This window comes from Pleurodeles waltl, chromosome 9 (genome assembly GCF_031143425.1).
Source record: "Pleurodeles waltl isolate 20211129_DDA chromosome 9, aPleWal1.hap1.20221129, whole genome shotgun sequence".
Classification (NCBI taxonomy): domain Eukaryota; kingdom Metazoa; phylum Chordata; class Amphibia; order Caudata; family Salamandridae; genus Pleurodeles; species Pleurodeles waltl.
In genome coordinates, this window is record NC_090448.1 from 753,386,862 (window position 1) to 753,411,066 (window position 24,205).

A 24,205-nucleotide genomic window follows, 5' to 3' on the forward strand; every position below is an offset into this window, starting at 1 on the left:
GGCTAGCAGGATCCCAGTGAGACAGTAAAAACACCCTGACATATACTCACAAACAGGCCAAAAGTGGGGGTAACAAGGCTAGAAAGAGGCTACCTTCCTACAGCAGCCATTTCCTCAAGATCCCCATTGTGCATTGGAGTTCGATTCCTTTGTGTTACAGACCCCTTATCGGATGGTGTTCCAGTCTTGTTCCTGTTCTGTTCTAGCTTGAACCTATTTCCTGTTTCTCTGCCCAGCTCCTGATTGTTCCAGCCAGAGTCTGCCCCCTATCTCTTATCTTTGTACATGTTTGTTTCTTCCAGAGCCTGCTCCCTGTTTCTCTGTCCTGCTCCTGCCTTGTTTCAGCCTGAACCTGCTCTCTGTTTCCCAGTCCCGTTTTCTGCTTATTCCTACTCCCTGTATTCCAGCCCTGCCCTTGCTTCTTCTAGCCAGAGTCTGCTCTCTGTTTCCTAGTCCTGTCTCTGTTTGTTCTAGCCGGAAGTTTGCACCCTGTTTTCCAGTCCTAGTCCTGCCTTTGCTTCAGCATGAGCCTTTTCCCAGTTGCTGCCTCTGTCTCTTAGTTTGTTCCTTCTGTTTCTGTTTCCTCTGGGGTATTTGTGTCTGGTAAGTGTTCTATCAGTCTTCACCAGTGTATACGTTTCCTCCTTTGTACTGGGGTTGGCTCCTGGTCTCTAGGAGGCAATTCCAGCCCCCAACCTTGTCTAGTGTTATACGTTGACTTTCGTGCCTAACAGTGACAGCGTGCTATTGCTGTTTTTCCAGGAATCGCCACTGTGTTTCCAGCTGGACCCACAAGAGCCTGTCTTGTGTATGTGAGTACTATCCTTGTCCAGGGTCCCGAGACAGAATCACCTCTGCTGCCTCCTTTCTATGGGGCAGGCAGGGTGACTATCTACAAGAGCAAACTGCACAGAGGCATTGACATTCCCTGTCACTGTGGGAGGTTCTGCGCCCTACTCTGTGTACAACCCAAACGTGTTTGTCCATTAGTAATCCGTTTCCTGTTTGTTCACACAAGGGTTGCTCTGCTTTTACTTTCCTGTTTCCTGTGCCTGTCCATAGCTGTCCTTGCCGTGTATGCCTTTAGCTGCTCCTCTGCCCCAGTACACTACCTCTTTGGGATATTCTGTGACCTCAAGGGGTGCCACGACAAGAGTCCTGATCAGACCTGCCCAAAACCTTGACAAGGCCCGTATATGGAAGAAAAGAGAGAATGACCACTATCACATTGCACTATTATATTCAAGAGACAAAAACAAGGCATCATGATAGTTTTAGTAATTTCAATTCAACATTAATAGCACATAAAAATTGTGAATTAAACATATCTAGTCAAATATATGCAGTGAAGATGAACAGAAATTCACAATATAAAAACACATATGTGAATTATGTTAATGGGTGAAAAAACACCTACAGGCACCATTTGTTCATGTGAATTTAGATGATGTTTGGAATCTGTTATCTTAGCCACAACCAAATGCATTAAAAAACAAAACATGGCAAATGCAAGGGATGATCCTTGAAGAACAACACACATATTGACAACACATATTGACCATTAGTAAAACGAGAGATACTACCATAATGCTACTAATTTTATGACAACAATAGATTTGAAAAATTTAACTTTGGATTTATATGTTTTACCAAGGTGCTAAACACCTAGCAACTGCTAACTTAAGAACAAAAACATTTATGTTTAGTGATACAATCATAAGTATAACTTACCAGTCTCTTCTCTACCAGGGATTCCTGGCAAGCCTTCAGGGTGTAGGAACTGCAAGACCGTCTCCTCCGAGGGGAAAAAATGTAAGAGGGGCTGGAAGTACCACCACCAGTCCTCTGGGCCTCCAGGTAACGCTTGATGGCCAGGGTACGCACCCTTCCCTGAATGTCATTCTACCTCTTCCTAAAGTCCTCTTGTATGCACAAGCTGTTTTCTACATCATTTACTCTGTTAACTATTCTGGCCCACATTTGCCTTTTCTGAGCTATGGTTGCATTTTGTATTTGGGCTTCAAACAACTGTGGCTCTACTCTAATGATTTCATCCACCATGCCTGACAACTTATCCTCTGTAAAATGTGGATTTCTCTTCACTGTCATTATGAGTGAATAAAAATAAAAGAAATAAGGTCCTCCAAGTTATAGGATTACAAAATACAAATGAAAAATAAAGAGAGGGAGAACAAAACTTATTTTAACCTGACTTATTTGTGACAATTTCTGGAGCAAAATGGTGTTGTGCAGTGGAGTTGCAAATGATCATGGTCTGAAATTGAGTGTTTTTTATGGTGTGGAATGCAGGTGTTAAAATTAGCAAAAAGACATCAGCTGTGTGCTGATCAGGGATCCACCGCTCGAGCAACACCAGCACAGCTGTGAAATCTAAATATCCTTAACACAATCCCACCATCCTGATGGTGACGGAGTACTGTTAGCCAACATAGGAGCCCGCTGTGTTGGCAGTGGGAAATTGCTTATGTGACTGAATACACTCTGCCAATGCAGGCAGAGGTTTATATGCCATACATGTAAATAGGGGGTCGGAAGTCCGTCAGCTTGATGAAGTACTTGAAACCACTGCCACAGAGGGACGATGGAAGTCCTGTCAACATCTAAATCAGGCCCTAATTCTATCCACACAATTAGTAACTGTCAGCCTAACTCCTGCCTAGCTCTTAGTGCCTCACCTGGACCCCCAAACCCACTGGGGTAAAAGGTGATTATGGCAACCTGAACATGAAACCATGACTCCCGAGAGAAGTTGTGGAAACAGACCTTCCCTAGTTTGTATTGTTACTATTGCATGCCAAAGTGGGACACAAAAGATGGGAGATGAGTGTTCAATGTATTTATTGGAACAATCACAATCTGGTTTCTAGAGAATGAGCTGTGATAATTAGGCAGATAAAACAAAACAAGGTACTCAGCAGTACAAACATGATAAACAAGATAAACAGTTCAGTCATGGCGTATGTGGTTCTAGATGTGCCAGAGCTCCTACCTAACCCTAAGTCTACACTGAAAGCATAGCAGGTGTAACCTTCTGCTTATCCCAATCTAAGGGATTAGCCCCAACTCCGTACCTGGTGATAGTATCTGGAGTCGGCCTGTGATGTAGATGGCAATCCTCTCAGGAGGCTAGATCAGCGTCAGCATGTCGCACAGCATATGTCCCCAATAGTCATGGGTGGAATGCTAAAAAAAAGCAGTTTGTTCTTCACTTTCCTAGAATAAAAGAAAGCTGATCAAAATATATAAAAATCATTGCTGAAAGCAGCCTTACTAAAATGATTGAAATATGCTAAATTATGGGTGACCAACTAAAGTCCAAGAGGTCCTCACTACTCTTCTCCCTCTACTTTATCTCTTTTGTGTTTCCACAGAAGAAGTATTAATTTGTACTCCACTCCTGGTACCAAGTGTGTTGGACTGGCTGCTGGCAACCCACAAAACATTACCAATTAGATAGAAATCCATAAGGAGAATCAGTAAGGAGCAACACACCGGTAGCACATATAATTTAGCTTTAATTAAATATTGGCAAACGAATATGTTGTGGCAATAACAGTTATTCATTAGCAAAATGGTTACATGTATTTTGACGGTACAAGGCTAGCTCAATAATACTGCGGGAGAGGAACAATCTTTGAATCATTCACATTGCCGAAAATCTATGCCCAAAAGTAATTCCATAAATCAAGATACGTCAGAATAATTGAGACCCTCAACCACTGGTACTTAACATAGTAGCCAACACTGGGAAGGCCTCTCTTACCTCTCTGTCTCTCCCTTCCTGGGAAACTGTACAAGAGGAGCAGCAGCGATGGGCGCAACGGCAGATTTGCACAACTCCGCCTCTAAGCTTCCCGTGTAGTACAGCATTTTAGTGTAGTCTCTAGGCATGTTATTTTAGCAACTCGGCCTGCTACTTGTGCTCTTTAGCCTCGTAACATTTCATTTTATTTCATTTTATTCTTTTAGAATCTGCCACATTTGTGGTGGTTTATTTTCTTTATCATGTTGTCTTTTCGCATAGGAAAGCAACACATTTCTTAGCATGACATTGTTTCACTGTGTGCTTTCTTCAAGGCTGCAATGGGACAGGACTGTGACACAAGGGGTACAATGCATCTCTAACATTCACAACAATACAGTATTTTTACGTGGGGATACTTTCTCAGAACATCAGTTGTTTTATTATAGAAATATTTCCCTATCCCATGCACGTCAGAGAGAGGTTACAGCCAGATAACCGCAACTGCATGCTGTCTGACTTTTTTATAGCTGCTCGCTGAGACCATCGGTTCCCTGGCCCACATGATGATGGTGTCTCTATAGATAACAGGCTTATTCACCACTGTCCTACTCAGGTATGGGGGATGATGTCTTCCTAGGGGGGTATCCTGATGGGAGGATTAGGGTTTATCCTGCTGTGCTCTAACATAGCTTAAATAGGAATTACATATATCGTGCATAGTGACAGAATGGGAGTACTTTTCCTGTGTTTCACTTTTCATAGCACTATTTTCTTCTAGTATGTTTCATCATTCTAATTATTGCATTTCAAATTATTTTTATGTAAGACATAGCTGATTCAATAAATCTTATTGAATCATTTCCTGTCTCTGTCTTTGTATGTGTGAGACTAAGGTAACTGAGTAAAAAGGACGGAATCTGATCCACCACGATTTCCTAGACAGGTCACAATGTCATGTGCCCCCCATTCCACAAATCATCCCTGCTCTTGGGAATAGATGAGGTGCTGCTAGCTGGCCATAAACTGATTAGGCCGACAGTTGTCACACAGTGTGGGATTGGACTCAGTTTCCCACAATTCAGGTGATGCTTCTGCCCAAATCCAGCCGCCTTGTTGGTACAATGAGAGCCAACGTAACATGGTGACACCAACATTTGGTCAGGCACTGATTTTCGGATCCTCCTGAATATCTCTGTCTCATTACATGCTGAAGGCACCTCAATACTATACCTCAGTGGTATTGAGGATTTCCTCCTCAGCTAGATAGGTAGCACCTGTTTGATGCTCTATATTGTTCAAACTTGAACCTTAAAACGATTGCCCATTTGGTGTTCTTATCTCCGAACAGGTATATCTACCATGGCGAACCCACAACGGGTGGTAATTACAGTAAACATGTGACGTCCCCTCACTCCTCATTTGTTAGCTAATGGCCTCACAGCCCAATGGGACTTGTAACATTTGTAGTTAAGGCTCAGCCAGCCTATAGAACAGAAACATTTTATTCCTGGGTCAATGTTCCTGTAGTCAATGGGAACACTAATACATTTCATCATTACATACCTGCTAATATACCTGCACAATACAGAGCATATCCATACTTAGAGATACCTCTATCTTTTCAAGACCATAATAACTAGCTTGATGGTGCCCTATTCCATACAGTACTACTCGTGAGGATTGGTCATCTGAGCAGCAATGGTCCTACCTGGCCTTTATTGGTCGCATATACACCACATCCTGATGCAGGCACCTTCGCAGTAGCTGAGGTTCGCTGCTTATATGTTGAACTCAGAACAATATATATATTCTCACTACAGTTTGTAATGCAAACATTTCAATACCAACCCAGTATGAGCTGCCCCAGCACAACCGTATGCAGTCACACCAGGCATTAACCGTGTGACTGTACATTCGATCATGGGTAAGGTACCTGCAATACAGGAAAAAAATCGTTTTTGGTTAGCTCAAAAAATAAACACGCTGGAAGCAGTATTTCCCCATTACTGGACATCATGATAAACACAGAATTCTCACTATGTGCTTGCCATTTGGGACGCTTCCCACAGTAAATAACTGCACTACTTGGGGCACAGTACTTGCCATGCTCTATACTACCGCACATTATACACCAACACATGCTAATCTTCTGGAAGTGTTAAAACAAATTCAAGATATATATGGGGCTGCCCTGGCACTGAATTTGGGGATCCAATTAAGGGGCAATTTTGACATTGTGTATTTGATAATATTAAGTAATCTCAAAGGGGAAGCAGTAGCACTAGCAGTGCGTATGCGGCTCCGGGATGTTCCACTACAGGATCAAGAACCCAAGCTGCCAAAGATTATGACTGAAACCTTCCCTAGTATTGGTCGAGATAGTCTGGGAGCAGGAACTAGTAAACCACAATCACATGGTAAATCCAATAAGGATTCTACCAAGCAAGCACCTGAGGGTTCTAAAAAATGCTGGGATAAACAAAAACAAACACCTAAACAAGAAAGGGGAGAATCCCTGCTTTCGGAGACACCTCAAAACCGCTATAATGTTAGAAATAGAGATAATATAAAAACACCTGATAGATATCAATATACTGATACACGCCTATCTCGTTCCTTTCAGGAATCACCGGATAAACACAGAGAGAGAGGTGGGCAGTCTGAACAGCAAACTGAGTGCGTCAAACCGAGAATGGAGTCACAACGCTCATCAGAAGTTTCTGTTAAGAAAGACGAGAAACTTCCCCCACAAAAACCTCAATTAAAAAAAGGTGGCAGCGCTTTCTATACAGAATGCCACTCAGGATGAAAGATTCACTGAAAAACAGGAAGTGGGCACTGGCCCTGCTAGATAGTGAGACAGAGGTCACAATCGCTTACCAGAAACTTCAAGAGCATCTGGAGGTGAAAGCAACTAACAACTTTTTACAAGTCGAGACTGCTGACAAGTGCGTCTCCACACCTGGTATGGTGTATAAACTAAAAAGTACAATTAGGAGACATTGAGCGCACAATAGACACTACCTTTTGGGACCACGTAACCAATATTTATGATATTTTATTGGCCAAAAAAGATTGGCCATCAGAATTTGTTCGTAATTTCCCATATGGGGAAGAGGTAATTGAACCCTCTTTCTTGCCCATTGTTCCAGGAGAGCTCAGGGAGGCTTGCGCCATTGATTGGCTGAAGGTGAAGCACCACCTGCATTATATTACAACTATGTAGGGTGAGGTAAAGATTATCCCTACCATATAATACCAATTAGATCCCAACAACAACCTTAACCACAATATTCAATAAAGCATGAAGCTAGCACCTGTGTGAGAAATCCTCACACAATTAGAGATCCTGGGCATAATCGAACACTGTGCCTCACCAATGAACAACCCGTAGCTCCCTGTAGCTAAACCAGACCATTCCTTTAGAATAGCATTAGACTATAGACATTTAAATAGTCACACACATTTGCCATTCAAAATACACAAATTACAGCACTTATTAACAATATAGATTGTCATTATGATATTAGCGGTCACCTGACCGCCATGGCGGCTGTGGCGGTCAGTCTACTGCCAGCCTGGCGGTGAAGAACGCCATATTATGACCGTGGTGGTGAACCGACCCAAACATAGCCACAACATCACCAGTGCGGTCCGACTGCAGATGACAGCGGTTGCCATTCTTAGGCAGGTGGAAGGCATCTCCACACCCATCATATTACAAGTCAGCAGACCGTCAGGTTTTCCGAGGCAAACCGACCGTCGCGAAAAGCCTGGCGGAAACAACCAGCATATAAGGTGACACTCACCTCCAGGGACACAGACGAGTCCACGGCCGACATGGAACCAGAACTTGAAGTCTTCCCAATGCTCTATCATGCAATCCAAGTCCAGGAACAGCGACTATGACGAAGATGACAACCGTGAGTACAGCCGTCTAGCACAGAAAGGAGGGAAGGGGAGAGTTACACACCCACACGCAACACACACACACACCACGGTCTGCCACGTCCATATTCACACATACACAAACAGCCATCCTGATCCACACACACAGCCACAAACACAAAAGCACACACAAATCACAGACAGGCACAACCAAAACTTACACACGCTGCACACACATAGCATACACAGGGATAAAAAATGGCTCCAAATCTACAGAAACTGTCAACAAGCACAACGGTGCCGGCTCTAGGGCCCACCACTACCTGGTGCTCATCATTAGGACAGAGACCATCTATATGCCATCATGCTAAAATGTCTGATAGAGGTTGTGACAAAGTGCATGGTACACCATCAGGACGCTGGTGGCTAGTTTCTCCAAAAATCAGGAATTGTCTTATGCATAAACCTTCACTGCATTATCATCAAAATTGTTGGCCTTAATTCAGGAATTAGCGCGTAATGCGTGCACAGTGTACCATTCATAGAATCTAAGCAGCAGAGACTTTAGCGCTTTATATACACACAGTGTATTGTGCATAGAATTATATAAGGACTTCAAGTCCCAGTTATACTTGTGGAGGTTATTTTGGGCGTGGCACCTTGGGCGTGGCACCTTGGGCAGAGTACTTCCATTTAAGCAGCCTGACCCATTTCCAGGTGCTCACTATTCTGAGATGCTCGTGTGAACAGGGAGCTTCGCTTTGGTGTTCCTTGATGTAGACTGGAGTTCTTCATGACAAGCGCTTTTTTGTTCCTGCAAATCTTATGGGATTTCCTTGTGTGGGTTCTGAAGCAGAGTGTGGTGTAAACTCTGGACGGTAAGAAGGATGGTGGCTTCATTCACCATCCATTTTCTTTTCTTACTTAGGAGTTATTTGAAGTCGTTTTCTCCTTAAGGCATACTTATCTCCGGCAATCAACTGTTGATACATGATTGCTGCACATAACAGGTCAAGTGTAAGTTATTGCCACTGTTTGCTGATACATAGTTGCCTCTACACGGAATCGCTTAGTGGCAGACATAACAGGTCAAGTGCAAGTTATTGCCACTGTTTGCTGATACATAGTTGCCGCTGCACGGAATCGCTTAGTGGCGGCAAAAGAAGAGAGACACGTTGTCTAATGCTCAATCCGTAAAGTGCTCTAATGGTTTGATTAACTGCTAAATTAATACTTTTGAATGCAACAGAATACATTTAGGCGAATAACACAATTTAATGACACAAATTGACATCATGTTTGTTGAACTTCTTGAAAAGTGAGGTAACATTTCTTTTAGTGAGTTTCTTACTAATTCTTCATTTCTTAAGATCTATGAAATGTATTAATATTCTATTATTATTCAAACAACTGCAGGATTTATGGTCAACAGATTTCAAAGAATCTACTGTAGATATTTCTTGTTTGTATCTATGCTTCTTATTTCCACAGGTCTCCTTCCCAGCTGTTCCCTTCCCCCCACTGGCAACTCTAAAACTCAGCGCTGTTACAGCTAGTAGAGTTGGAGGTGCCAGGAGGTGGGCCTATTGACAACGACGTGTACACCCTGAGGATTTGGTATCGCTGACAGAAATAACATAGGCACACAAAATTAAAGGCTGGACAAATCATTGAAATCAACACCAACATCATCAGTTGGGCAGATGTATTAGTCAGAAATGTTCCAATGAAAAACTATATACAAGAATTGGCCATTGGCCAGTCCAACTAGTGCAAAATGCACACATGGGCATGATGTCGGCCCAACTTGACTCCTGACAGCCTCATGGTCTCCACTGGGCACGGACATCAATGGGGCAGGCAGGCACTTCAGGGGTCATGGGGTGGGGATGGGGGTGGTGGTAGTTGTTTATGTTTGGAAGGGAGGTCCTTGGGCTTTGGTTTGGAAGGGGGTGGGAGTTTGGCCTTAGCCTTAGATGGCGGGGAGTGGTCTTGGAGCGGGGGGGAGTGGCTACAGTCATTGCCTTAGAGGGAGGCATTTTGACTGGGGTAGGGACATGGGAAACACTAGAGGGGCCATGGGAGGACTGGGAGCTGGAGGGACTGGGCTGGGGGAGAGGAACGTGACGCTTAGGGACAACACAGGGTTGGGCTGGTCAAGGCAGGCAAGGAAAAGTTTTTTCAGAGTAGTGGGTTGGATTGTGGGAACACATTTGGGAGTGGAGGTAGAGGGAGTGGTTGTAGGACGTGCAGGTGTGCTGGAATTGGATGTAGGTGCATGCAAAGTGTACATGTGTGAGGTGGATGACTGCTGGGTGGGTGAGTAGGTGCGTTTATGTGTCTTGGGAGGAGGGGGGGAAAGAGGCTGGAGAAGATAGGCAGGTTGTGTGAATGTATGTTGCGGTGGTGTCTGCAAATAAGGTAGGTGTACTGCACGTGGGTATGATGGTGGTGGTGGTCAGTGCGGATGTGGTGCATGGGGTACATGTCTGCTTGTCTGCTGTGGTGGTGACTGTAGGCAAGGATGAACTTGTGGCGGGATCTGGGAGTGAGGATGCAGTGCTGGCAGGTGTGAGTAGTGATGTGACTGTGAGGGATGAGGTGGTGGGGAGACAGTGGAGGCAGTGGTTGTTGTTGTGTTTGCTGGTGTGTGTTGGGTGTGTGCATGCTTGTGATGTGACCTGTGGTACTTGTGTTTGTCTTTGCACATCTTGTCTGTTGTGTTGGGTGCATCCAGGTCTGATGGTGTGCTTGGGATGGGTTGGGGTAGTGGGCTCTGGGACTGGGCACAGGTAGATCAAGGGGGGACGGATGAAGTAGGGACAGTGGCTGCCATCAAGGAGGAGGCCAGAGCCTGAAATGATCTCTGTAAGCAAGCCAACACACCATGAATGCCTTCTATGTATGCATTGCTTTGCTGCATCTGGGATTCCAGCCCTTGGATGGCATTCACCATGGTTGACTGCCCCACAGAAATGGATCTAAGGAGGTCAATAGCCTCCTCATTCAGGGCAGCAGGGCTGACTGGGGCAGGGACAGAGGTGCCTGTGGCAAAGGAGATGCCCACCCTCAGGTGAGCGGGCACGGGGAACTCAGTAGGAAGCTACTGGGAGGGCGGTACTGATAATGGGGGTGGCGTGCAAGTAGTTGCTGAGGTAGTCCCAGAGGGGTCTGCCACCACCAGGGAACTTTGATTGGAGGAGGAATCAGATTCGGATGTAGCAGTTCCTGTCTCCCCCGTGGTGTTCCCCTTGCCTTCCAACCCATTGGTCCCCTTGGCGTCGGTGGTCTCTGCCTCCTGGGTCCCGTAGGCAGAAGCCTCCTCACTCGCCGATGCTCCTACTCCTTCGCCTGATGATGCTAATGCACACAAGGCCAGAGGAAGAAGAGGAGGGAAGGTGGGGGAGAAACAAAGGGAGCATAGGGTCAATAACCACACTTATGCCACATATGAGCCACACTTTACAACAATACACAAGCAATATTCAGTATGCTGTGCCAAACACCAGACCAAACTAATGGTAGCTGACAACAAGAGACCTTGCAATTTGAAGCCCCTACAGTCCTCCATTGACCACACTACACTGATACAGCAGCAGACTGTGACCACTCAACAAACCATGTGTGGGAGTTAACTGAGGGACATCTAGACTTACCCCATGACAGTGTGTGCACAACCTGCATTTGCCTGGAAATACCACATAGCTAGTTGATACAGCAATACTTGAGAGTCACCAATCTTCACATTAGTCCCAGGATGTAGCCCTCAATATATGTAGTCATGTCTGTTACTTACAACTACCTATCAGACAGACCAATTAGCATTACAATGAGGACCTCAGCTACAAACCCAACCAGAGGTTACTTGGGCATCCACTAGCTAACCATACGATCAATATGCAACTCAATACCAACATGAAGAACACTGTGAGTACTCACCCCTTGTGGCTGCTGTGATGCCCTCAAGCGCCCATCCAACTCTAGGTAGGCCACTGCCAGCCTTCGGGCCATTAGGGGGTCAGGGTCCGACAGGCACCCCTCCCTCATTGGGAGGACGTCCCCAGTTGGGCCTCTGCAGTCTTCCCGCCCAGCATCTCAGGTCCTCCCACCGTTTTCGGCAGTACGTGCTCCACCAGCCATGGGCCCCCAGGGTCTGCACAAACCCTTCTTTTGATGAGCGTTGACTTGCATGGGAGACACAGAGATAAGGACACATTTATGTGGACTCCTAAATCAATTACAGCATTGTACTACATACTGTATACATATAACAGTCATGCTACACTTTACACTTACCTATGAGACATTAAGGTTGCACGACACAACACTCTTGAAAGGACATACTGCATGCACACACATGCAAATACATGCAACTGTGTTGCATCTACTATACAGAAAAGGTTCTTACCTGCTTATCTGGAGCCCTATAAAACTGTCCATTCAAGACCCCATCCACAAGTTTCCGAAGTTCTTCTGGTGTAAAGGCTGGGGCTCTATCCCCTCTAGAACGTGCCATTGTGGCTTCCAGATACAGGACACAGCAGCACACGCAGTGGAGCACTTGATAGTTGGACAGTCAGAAGTCAAGTGAACTGGCATCTAGAAAATGGTAGTCACAGCAGCAGAGCTGTTCACTGTCACTGCCGGTGGTGATCTTTATTGGTCCCTGTTCCCCGTAGACATCAATGTTACCAATGAGTAGTTGCACGGTGGCTCCGACCGCCCGCCGCCATGACGAATAACGCCTGCAGAGTGAGGTCACTTCCATCTGTCCTATGCATGCAGGATAGCCGGCTGCCATCTTACACTGTAATTTATAATTTTACCCAATTATGTGTGTCATAGCGCGATCTGGCACACTATGGGGGTCATTATGACCCTGGCGGAAGGCAGAGAACCGGCGGTAAGACCGCCAACAGGCTGGCGGTCTTGCTTCACGGAATTATGACCATGGCGGTTACCGCCATGGTCATCTGCCGGTTCTCCGTTCCGCCCGCCAGGGTGGAGACGACCGCCGTGTTGGAGACCTGGGTCTCCAGCCCGGCGGCCATCACTTTACCGCCGGCGGTATTTGGACCCAGCTTACCGCCGTGGATTTCCAGCGGTTTGAACCGCCATGAAATCCATGGCAGTAGGCACTATCAGTGCCAGGGAATCCCTTCCCTGGCACTGATAGGGGTCTCCACCACCCCCACCCCGACTCCCTTCCCTACCCCCCACCACCCCTGCCACCCCCCAAAGGTGGCAGGGCCCCTCTCCCCACCCCGACACCCAACATCACTTCACCCATACCCCACGCAGGTACCACCTACATACTTACACGCACACAAACCGACATACATGCCACCATCCACACACACAGTCAGACACGCACACCCACATTCAAACGTACACGCACACATCCATACAGACATACCCACAGACATACACGCACTCATTCCCATACACACAACACCCCCGCAAGCATACACAAACTCACACCCCCTTCACATACACAGACGCACACCCCCATGCACCCACACAACACCCAACCCCCCCCAACCCCCTCCCCTCACGTACAATCAACTTACCTGGTCTGACGATCCTCCAGGAGGGGACGGGAGCCATGGGGGCAGCTCCGCCGACACCACACCGCCACAGAACACCGCCACGGCGAATCACAGGACGTGATTCGCTGGGCAGTGTTCTGTTGGCGTGGCGGTGGAGGTGGAGCAACCTCCACTTCCCCGCCTCCCGCCAGTATGGCTGTTGGCGTCTCTCCGTCCGTAAATGGACGGAGAGCTACCAACGGTCATAATAGGCCGAGCGGAAACCGCCACCACTGGGGGTCTTCGGCACGGCGGTCCCTCGGCGGTCTTTCAAAAAGACCACCGATGTCAAAATGACCCCCTATATGCCAGGCTCTACACATTGTGAAGTTACTCATCTGAAATAATAATGCCTTACACCATTTGAATCATAATCGATGCTCTGCTCAAAACTGTCTGACCTAGGGTACTGTGGTGTACTATATGGTTTCGTGATTCATATCTTCACGTCGCCATTCATTGTACATTTGAGCTGTAGACGTGCAATATAATGAAAGGGGGTTCTATTTTATGTCCGTCAGTATGTAGGAGCAACCAGAGAACAGATGGCAAATAGGTTGCCTGTGAGGTTATGTCAGCATTGATTGATTAAATTGGTGCTCAATTATCTATTTCTTTGTTGCACTTGTATTGTTTGCTATGTGTAGATACCGACCAATTCGAAGGTGAAGGAATGCATCCGTGTACCGGCCCCTAGTTGACCTGACTACAATGGAAGAACGACATGTACTGCTCACCTATGGTCTGAATATTGTGACAATCACAGAACTGTGTGCACAATTGGAGCCAGATCTCATGCCTGCTAATCGTCATCCAAATGCTATTCCTACTACTGCACAGGTGCTTTTAATGCTCCCCTTTTTGGCCACTGGCTCATTTCAGGTGACAGTGGCCTTCGCAGTATGTATGTCTCAACCAATGTTCAGTTTAGTGTTCAAGGATGTTCTATCTGCCTTACTAAAACACATTAATAGCTACATCAAATTCCCACATGGTGCAGATTTGGCCACAGTTAAGGCAGATGTTTATGCAATGGGAAACATCCCACATGTGATTGGGCCATTGATGGTACCCATATAGCTTTGGTGCCTCCCAGGATAAATAAGCAGGTATTCAGAAACAGAAAAAGTTATCATTCCATTAATGTGCAGATGGGGTGCCTTGCTGATCAGTATATCTCACAAGTGACTTCCTAGTTCCGTGGATCTGTGCATGATGCCTGCATTATGAGGAACAGCATTGTCCCACCCCTGAAGGCACAACTACAGACAGAGAGGGGCTGGCTCATTGGTGGGTATGAAGTTTGTATGCACTGTCTGTCACAGCATCTATCCTTTCCCTTCTCCTCTAAAATATTGTACATATGTTATGTGTCATTCCACTATTCCCAGGTGACTCAGGCTACCCTAAGCTATCCTGGTTGTTGACACCTGTGAGGAATCCGAGGACAGAGGCTGACAATCGCTACAATGAGGCACATGGAAGGACCAGAAGAGTGACAGAAAGGACCTTTCCCCTCCTGAAAGCAAGATTTAGGTGTCTGCACATGTCCGGTGGATCCCTGGTCTACTCTCCTGATAAGGTCTGCCAGATAGTCATGGCCTGCTGTATGCTGCACAATTTGGCCCTCAGAAGGCTTGTACCATTACTGGAAAAAGAGGGGAGTTCAAATGCACCAGTGGCAGCAGAGGGAACAGAAGACAGTGATGAAGATGGGGAGGAGGATGATATGGACACCAGGTCTCAGCTGATTCAGCAGTACTTCCAATGACAGCCAGGTAGGCTTGTGGTTGAGTTTCTTACAATCACCTCACGAGGAGCAGTGTGGCAGGTCTCGTATTCATTTCAGTAGTATGTGGCTGGCTCTGCCTCAGCCATCCCAGTGTGGTCAGTGGTACAGGAGGGATATATGGGGTTACTGTACTCCTGCCTTTGCTATGTTTCAAATGTATGTTTGCTCTGATTGGTTTGGCCAACCCACATTTTTGACTCAGAGTGCCTCTGTAGTTGGGAAGTGCTGTTGGTAGTGTAATGGCTGTATTGATAGCCTCACATTTCACCTCTGTGATTGGGTCTCCCTGGCAGTTTCCCAAGCACTGGATGTCATCCAGGAGAGTTTGCTATACAGACAACTTGGCATGGCTCTATTCATGGTATGTGTTCTAAGGCCATTAGTGAGGTTGTGTCATGTGTGCTGATAGTTAATTATAGTGCTATATTTGTAGGACAAGAGACCTGTGAATCTAGTATGTTATTTGACACTGGATCATGTTGTTTGACAATCATCTATTTCCAATTAGTATGTCATGGATGTTTTACCCTTTTTACAGATCTTGCAGTGGTCACTACTGTGTACACATGGAATAGCTGCTGACTGCTATCACTGAGATTGGTGGACGGTGAATGGTAAAAAGAACTTACACTGAGAAACATTACAACAAACTGACGATACTTTGAATGGAAACTGATGTCCGGTATCATTTACACTGTCACATTGTAGTACAGACATTGCATAGTGATTGAATGAAAGCAGAAATACATCAGCTGTGTTCGAGTGTGTTTATTCTCATTACAAAAAGGAAGGGATAGTGCAAAAGAGTAGGCTGATGGTGGATGAAGTCTACAGTGTAGTGGTCCAAGCAGTTGGTAGCACAGGTCCAGTATCCATGGAGCCATAGGAAAAGGGAGCAATGGCAGTCCAAAGTCAACAAAGTGTGTCAGTGGTACACAAGGGAGACATGTTGCGAGACAGTCACTTCCTGGCACTGGTTTTGGGTTTTGGTCTTGGCTACAGTCTTTGTAGGATGTCTGGCTCACAGGGAACTTTTGCGGGGGGTTCCTCAGCTACAAAGGGAGGGATGCTGGTGGTCTATAAGTCCTCTGGCATGGCATCCAGTCCACTAGCTGCAGCAGATGTAGAGAGCTGGCCATGACGCTTGCTAGTATAAGGGGCCTGCTGATGGGTGGAGAAGACACTCTGGTGGTCATTATAACTTAGCGGTCAGGTTACCGCCAGGGTTAACATGGCTGTATCACCGCCAGCACGGTACGAACACTGAACACGGCGGTAGCCACCTACAGGTTGGCGGAAGGCAAGGATCTGCCCACCATATAATGACATAGCACATGGCCAGGATTTCCAAGGCGGTAGCAATGACATTAAAAGCCTGGCAGAAACACATCATATAAAAGGAGACACTCACCTCCAGGGACACACAGGAGTCGGCGGCCGCCATGGAACCCGAACTGCAAGTCTTCCCAATGCTGTACCACGCCATGGCCGTCCTGGAGCACCAACGTTGACGAAGACGATGACAGTGAGTACAGCCGCCTCGCACTCAAGGGAGTGAGACAGGGTGGGGAGAGTGTCTCACACAAGCACAACACACAACATACTAACACCCAGAACCAGCTGCAGAGTAAAACAACAGTAACAGAACCCCGGAGCAAAGAAAGCCAGGACACATACACTGTTCCAACCACTGTATTCCTGTTGGATGAATACTCAAAATGCAAAAACATACACAACTGCATATATACATACATGCAGGCACAAAGGCCAGTCCAAAGTCACAAATGCCCACAGGGCAAAGTCCAAGCCCCAACTTGACTCCTGACAACATCAGGACTCCACAGTTTAGGGGCATCATGTTGGAAATGGGCAGGCACCTTAGGGGGAATGGGGGAAATATCATTGGGAGGGGGCTCCTTGCCGACTGGTTCGGGTGGGGGCTTCTTGCCCGCTGGTTCTGGAGGGAGCTCCCTGCACAATGGTTACTGAGGGGGCTCCTTGGCCTCTGGCTCGGGATGGGGCTCCTTGGGCACAGTTTTGTGAGAGGCCTTCATATCCTTGGTTGTGGGTGGGGCCTCCTTGTCCTTGGTTTTGGGTGGGGCCCCCTTGGGCTCAGTTTTGGGTGGGGCCTCCTTGGCTTTTGGTCTGGGTGGGGCCTCCTTGGCCTTGGACCTCGGTGGGGCCTCCTTGGCCTTGGACCTGGGTGGGGCCTCCTTTGCCTTTGATTTGGGTGGGGCCTCCTTTGCCTTGGATTTGGGTGGGGCCTCCTTGACTTTGGATCTGGTTGGGGCCTCCTTGGCCTTGGATCTGGGGGGTCTTCCTTGGTTTTGGATCAGGGTGGGGCCTCCTTGGCCCTAGGTTTTAGAGGTGGCTCCATGACCTTGGTAGTCTGTTTGGGAGGGGGTTGCACTTTAACCCTCCTTTTTGGGGAGGGGGGTGTCCTTGGTGCGGGGGCCGGCGTCACACTCATGTGCCCCTTTGTGGCAGTTGGAGACTTTGGGGGTGGAGCAGTGTCAGACTGGGTGCTCGAGGTACCGGGCTGGAGGGGTGGGACCTTCCTCTTACAGGTAGGTGGGGGGAGGGAGAGGAAAGAGATCACGGCGGGCAAGGAAAAGCTTCTTAGGGCCAATGGGACGGGATGTGGGAGGAGGGATGAGAGTGGAGGTAGAGGGAGTGGTTGTAGGAGGAGGTGTGCTGGACTTGGGTGCAGGTGAATAGATAGTGGGCATATGTGGGGTGGATGGCTGTTGGCGGTCCGAGTGCGAGCGCTTTGTGTGTCAGTGGAGGGGTCAGACAGGGTGGGGAGGACAAACCTGACGTGTAGATGGATGTTGCAGTGGTGTCTGCAAGTGAGGTGGGTTTGATGCATGATGTGGTGAAGGTGGTGGTGGTGACTGCGCATGAGGTGTGTGGGGTGCATGTTTGGGGGTCTGCTGTTGTGGTGACTATGGGTAAGGCTGTGCAGGTGGCAGGTTTAGGGACTGTTGGTGCAATGCATATAGGTGTGAGTGAGGATGTATCAAAAACAAACAGGGGAGGGCTAGTACATTGGGAGTGTTTAAGAGGTAGTTGGTCCTGTGTACGGTACTCCCATCAAACTTCAAAAAGCCAAAGGTTACACAGTTCCAGACAGTTAATTATACATAGATGCAGTGAATAGAAAATAGATCCTGTGACTCTGCTTTCTTTAGAACAAGAGCCCTCACTCACCAATTGGTGACATGCTTCATCATTGGGCTGTTGCTCCTGGTCAGGCCGGCACTGCAATGCCTGACGGGCCCCTCACGGGGGCTCTTTGCCGGAGATCTTTTGGATACAGAAATGCCGGTTGTTGAGTGCTGGAATATGGGATTGGTACATGAGTGTGTGAGAGTAAAAATGGCTAGAGGTCTGCAACACTCATTTTTAATCAAAATCAGACCCTTGTCATGATTAAAAACCGTAATGTGGGTAAGGATTAGTAGTAATGTCTAATCCACCTTCCAAGGACAAAAATTAAAGTTAAGTCTATAGTCCCTAGAGTCAGAGAATGTTAAGAGTGTCAGTACAGAAATCCCTATACTGCTACTAGAAAGGTCAACATGTTTCTCGCAAATAAAGTCATTTAAGATCAGTGCGATTCATCAGGACCAAAACGTATCTAATCCACATGTTATAATCTAATTGGTAATCAAGTCATTTCACAGGAACCCTCCTTGTATTAAAGGATGGGCCCCATCGGGATGGCGGCGAGCATCAGTGGTCTGAACTGGTATAATTAACCCGCTATCCAGATCCACTGGGTAGTAGGCACCTACTGAGTGAGGGAGTGAGGATGTGACTGTGAGGGAGGAGGAGGAGACAGTGGAGTCCTTGGATGATGTTGTGTGTGCATCTGGGTGTTGGCTGTGTCAGTGCTTGTGGACTGAAGTGTGCTGTCTGTGTTTGTCTGTACAAGTCTTGTGTGTTGTTTTGGGTGCATGCTTGTCAGGATGTGTGCGTGGGAGGGGTTGGAGGTGAGGAGACTGGGAATGGGAAGTGGTAGTTGGAGGGGGGACTGATGAAACAGGGACACTGGCTGCCATCAATGAAGAGGCCAGAGCCTGAAACTATCTCTGTAGGGCTGCCAAGCCACCGTGAATGCCCTCCAGGAAGGCATTGCATTGGTGCACCTGGGATGCCAGCCCCTGGATGGCATTCACTATTGTTGACTGCCCTACAGAGATGGATCTCAGGAGGTCAATAGCCTCCTCACTGAGGGCAGCAGGGCTGACTGGGTGAAAGAGATGCCAACCCTCCTGGGTGAGCGGGTACGGGCAACTCGGTGGGGGGGCTACTGGGAGGGTGGTGCTGGTACGGGGTTGGTGGTAGAACCTGTAGCTGGGGTGGTCCCTGAAGGGTCCCCCACTACCAGGGAGCTCCCATCGGAGGAGGAATCAGAGTCAGTGGTATCACCTTCTGTCCCCGCTGTGGTGCTCCCCTCGCCTTCCTTCCCACTGGTCCCCTTGGCACACATGGAAAGGATGACAAAAGGAGAGGGGAGAAAGAAAGGGAGCACAGGGTCAATCACAGCACCAAGAGCACAAATGGCATACACATAACTGTCACACACTGAGACTGAGAATGTGCAGTCTTGACCACACTGGCATACCATTGGCTAAGTACCACAGCAGGTAGGAGCTAAACACTGCCAGCTACACAACAACTGGGACCAGTTAAGCCCTGTCTGACATGGGAAACCAGCCACCTAGCTATCAAAAACATGCATTTCACTCTATTAACCTAAGCTGGACCATGCAGCAGTGTCTAAACTGGCATATTGGGGCATCCACTGACTAGTACCCTGCAACCAAATCACATGCCAGGCAACAGAGACAGTTGTCAAACACACTTTACTTACCACCTTGTGGCTGCTGTGATGCTCTCAAGCCCCCATCCAGCTCTGGGTAGGCTACAGCCAATATGCAGGCCATCGGGGGTCAGTTTCTGACCGGCACCCCTCCCTCGTTGGGAGGCTGTCCCGAGCTGGTCCTCCGCGGTCTTACGGGCCAGGCATCTCAGGTCCTCCCACTGTTTCCTGCAGTGCATGCTCCACCTGCTATAGACCCCCAGGGTCCGCATGTCTTTTGCGATGGCACACCACAACCCCTTCTTCTGATGGGCGCTAACCTTCAGAGGTAACACAAATAGTGGGTCAACATTAACCAGACAATCCAGCCTGTCACACATATGGCCTACAAAATGCATTATCCCCTCATCAGGCACACACATGACCCGTATCCCTGCATTAGCGCTGCCACCAGCCATACCCCCGATATGACATACTGCCAGCTCACACACACATCTCCATGTAGCCATGTTGCATGCAACATACCCATGGTGTACTCACCAGCAGTCTGGAGGCCCATATAACTGCCCATACAGCGGTAGGACCCCATCCACAAGCCTCTCCAACTCCTCCGACGTGAAGGCTGGGGCCCTTTTGCTTGCTGCACGAGCCATGGCAGGTTCCAGACAAAGGTCACAGCAGCACACAGTGGAGATGTCGTCCTGTGGAAAGTCAGGAATCAAGTGATGGTGTATAAATAAAATGGCGGTCACGTCTGCGGCGGTGAACACTGTCACCGCCAGCGTTTATCATCTTTGTCTCCCATGCTCCATAGAGGGCTATGTTAGCCAATGAGGAATTGCACGGTGGTGCAGACCACGTCCCGCCATGAGAGGAACGCCAGCAGAGTTAGGTCATTTCCACCTGTCCCTGAATACAGTACAGGAGGGTGCCATTTTCTAATGCTAGTACACATATACAGATTGATAAGTGCGTTGTTGTAGTTGAATGTTCTCACCTATACAATTCCAGTGTCCAACATACAAGCATGCTCTGTGTACACTGCTGGAGTGTGTTCATGGTTTGTTTAGTCACTTCCTTCTTACTTTTGGGTCCCTTAGGTATCAACCACTGTGGAGGAATAGGAGGAGGAGGAGGCGAGCACCCGCGTACAGACCCCTTGTGGACTTGGCTACACTGGAGGACAGGCATACTCGTCTGGGCAGGACCACAATCACAGAGCTGTGTGCACAATTGGAGCCTGATCTGCTACCTGCTATCCGTTGCACCACAGTAATACCCCCTCTTGTGCAGGTACTTTCAGTGCTCCATTTCCTGGCACCTTGCTCTTTCCAGGTGACAGTGAGCTTGGCTGCAAAAATGACACAGCCAATATTCTCTATTGTGCTTGCAAGGATTTTGGCAGCCTTGCTCAAACACATGTACAGCTACATCACATTCCCCCAGATAGATGAGTTACCCACTGTGAAGTCTGGATTTTATGCAATGGGACATATACCACATGTAATTGGGGCCATTGACTGGACCTGTCCTGGCTTCTGAACCCTGCTGGGATTCCGAGAACAGGGGCTGAGAATAGGTAAAATAATGCTCATGGGCATACCATGAGGATTGTAGAAAGGACCTTTGGGCTCCTGAAGGCTAGGTTCCGATGCCTCCATATGACAGGTGGATCCCTGCGCTACTCCCCCGAGAATGTCTGCAGAATTGTTGTGTGTTGCATGTTGCACAATTTGGCCCTCAGATGGCATGTGCCCTATCTGCAGAAGGAGGGGGGTGACAATACAGCTGTGGCAGCAGTGGACACTGACAGTGAAGAGGAGGAGGATGTGGACAACAGGTCACATATGATCCTGCAGCACTTCCAATGACACATAGGTAAGACCATTGAACTAAACATTTCTACATTTTAGTGTTGTGCTGTGTGACTGTAGCATAATGCAAGTCATCACCTTTGCATCCCACCTGACTGTCACCTATGCCTTTCCTTATTGCATATGTTGGTGTTGTTTCAACAGTGCACTGCTGTGATGTGTACAGACTGCTGAGACATATTTGTAGGATGGATCAACATGTTACTGCACATTTACACAGGATCATGCAGTTCATTACAGTTCTATGCATTGTACATTACCTGTAGATAAAGCACTATTACTCAAGCTGTGTCAATTGAAAATTGGTATACAATGGGAAGTGCAATAGGGGTGGGTGATGGTCTCGAATGGTCCAGTGTAGTGGGCTAGTCTGTTTGTAGCACAGGTCCAGTGTCCAAGGGGCCAAAGGAAGGGAAGCAATGGCAGTTCAAAGTGGACAAGGTGACCCAGTGGAACACAAGGGGGACATTCAGGAGGGCCTCATTTCCTGGCAGTGGTCTTTGTCTTGGCAAGTGTCTCAGGTGTCTGTTTGAGCCTCAGGGAACGTTTGTGGGGTGGTTCATCTTCTGAAGGGGAAGGGATGCTTGTGGCCTGTGGGTCCTGTGGCATAGCTTCCTGTCCACTAGCTGCAGCAGATGTGGAGACTGGTCAGCAATGCTTAATTTATGCTTTTGGTTTCTGGTGCTTAGCACCAGCACTTTTTTCTCAGGGCCAGGGCTACACGAGATATCCGTTTGCTAAGTTCACACGGCCTCCCCGGTGAAGAGTTATCACACAGGAATCCATGATTGCCTCGGTTCAGTGTTGTAAAATATTTAAAAATTGGACACCGCATGAGGCCTGTCTTATGAAGCACACGCAGTCACTGCCAGAAACTGACTGGGTGAGGTCCCTGCTGTATCAGCTTAACAGGTGGGTCCATCAATCACAGTAGTGTAAGCTAGGGCTACCACTGAACACTTGAAAAAGGGGATAGCCCCTCCCCATCCCTTTTTGGCATTTATTCGTCGTGTATTCTCCGAGTCGACACAATGCAGACCAGTGCCCTGGTTTTCGCCGCGTCCTGCCCCAGCATACTGAGCAGCTGCAGAGCAGGTCATTCAAAAGAATAAGAAAACAGCGAGTTGCACAGCAGCTGCAGGCCTGCCTTTAATTAAAAGGCATTAAGTAGTAAAAGTAAGTAATAATTTCATTTATTTCATTTTCGTAACATGCCTTTACATGCGCAAGTAGTGTGAACTTCGACTTAAGCAAGCATGTCTTGTTTAATGGTTGAGGTACGTGTCCCGAAAAGTGCAACCTCTTATTTCTTGTGCTTGTAATTTGTTAAAGTAGTGTAGGTCGTCATAGGGTTCGTTTGGGACTGCAAATTCCAGTCCAGATGGCGTTCTGCACAATCCTGTTTGCTGAGTGATAATGATGTGTCTGAGTGTTGTTAATAGAGCAGCTGGGTTTCCAGCTGCCTGCCCTCTTTCATTTCTTGATCTGCACCACAACCTACGAACGCACAAGTAGCCTGTAAACACTAACCGACTGGGAAATACAACAAGCCACCCCCCAACACACACAGTTGGCTTTCAAATAATCTTTTAAACTTTTTTTTCCTGATATTTGTAAACGTTTCAGTATTTGAAGAAATGCCATATGGTTGTTCCTTCTTGAGCGCACTTACTGTTTTACATCAGTATCCCTTCTCAGGCCTCTTCAATCCATTTAAAGCCACTCCCTGCCCCTTCAGTTCACTTTAGCAGCTTTTTGCTTTCTCCCTTTGTGTAGCTTTTTCGGTTTTCCCTTCTTCTGTCATTCTCATGTGTGTCTTTTGCTCGCATGAAATGCTTGGGGCATAAGAATAAGCGCCGGCCCTCAAAAATAAGTGCCGGTGCTCAGCACCGGAAACAACAAGCACAAATTAAGCACTGCTTCTCTGGTCCATTCTTGTTTCCCTCTCGGGCTGTTCTGTGTTTCACACTAGCTTTTAAAGAAGTGCTCATCAATTCATGGACATGTGGGGGACACGACATTTGCTGTCCTTCAATTTGATAGGGCATGGCTTCTGATGGGACTCCACCTCTTTTAAGACAGGGTTTACGTAAGTTGCAAACCTTCAGTTTGGGAAGCTCTGCCTGCAGTATGCCCTTCTCTGTGTCTACACACCTCTGCCCTTGTGACATGGCTTTTGAGTAGTACTGTTTTTATGGAGCTTTCGTCTGTCTAAACCAGGGTTCGAGTTTGTTGTGGTTTGTTTCTTGTAATGCAAACCTAAAACTTGTATTTAATAAAGAGGTTATTCAATGTTTTACCTTCCAGCCTACCTCTATATTGCACATTTGTTTATACAGGAAATAATATTAATACATTCTTGTTTGCATATATTTATTAACATGCCTAAAGAAAGAAATGTGCGACCTATTGCCTTTGTCAATGCCCGTGGGGGTGGTGACTGGATTGCAGTGGGAGTGGTGAACGGGA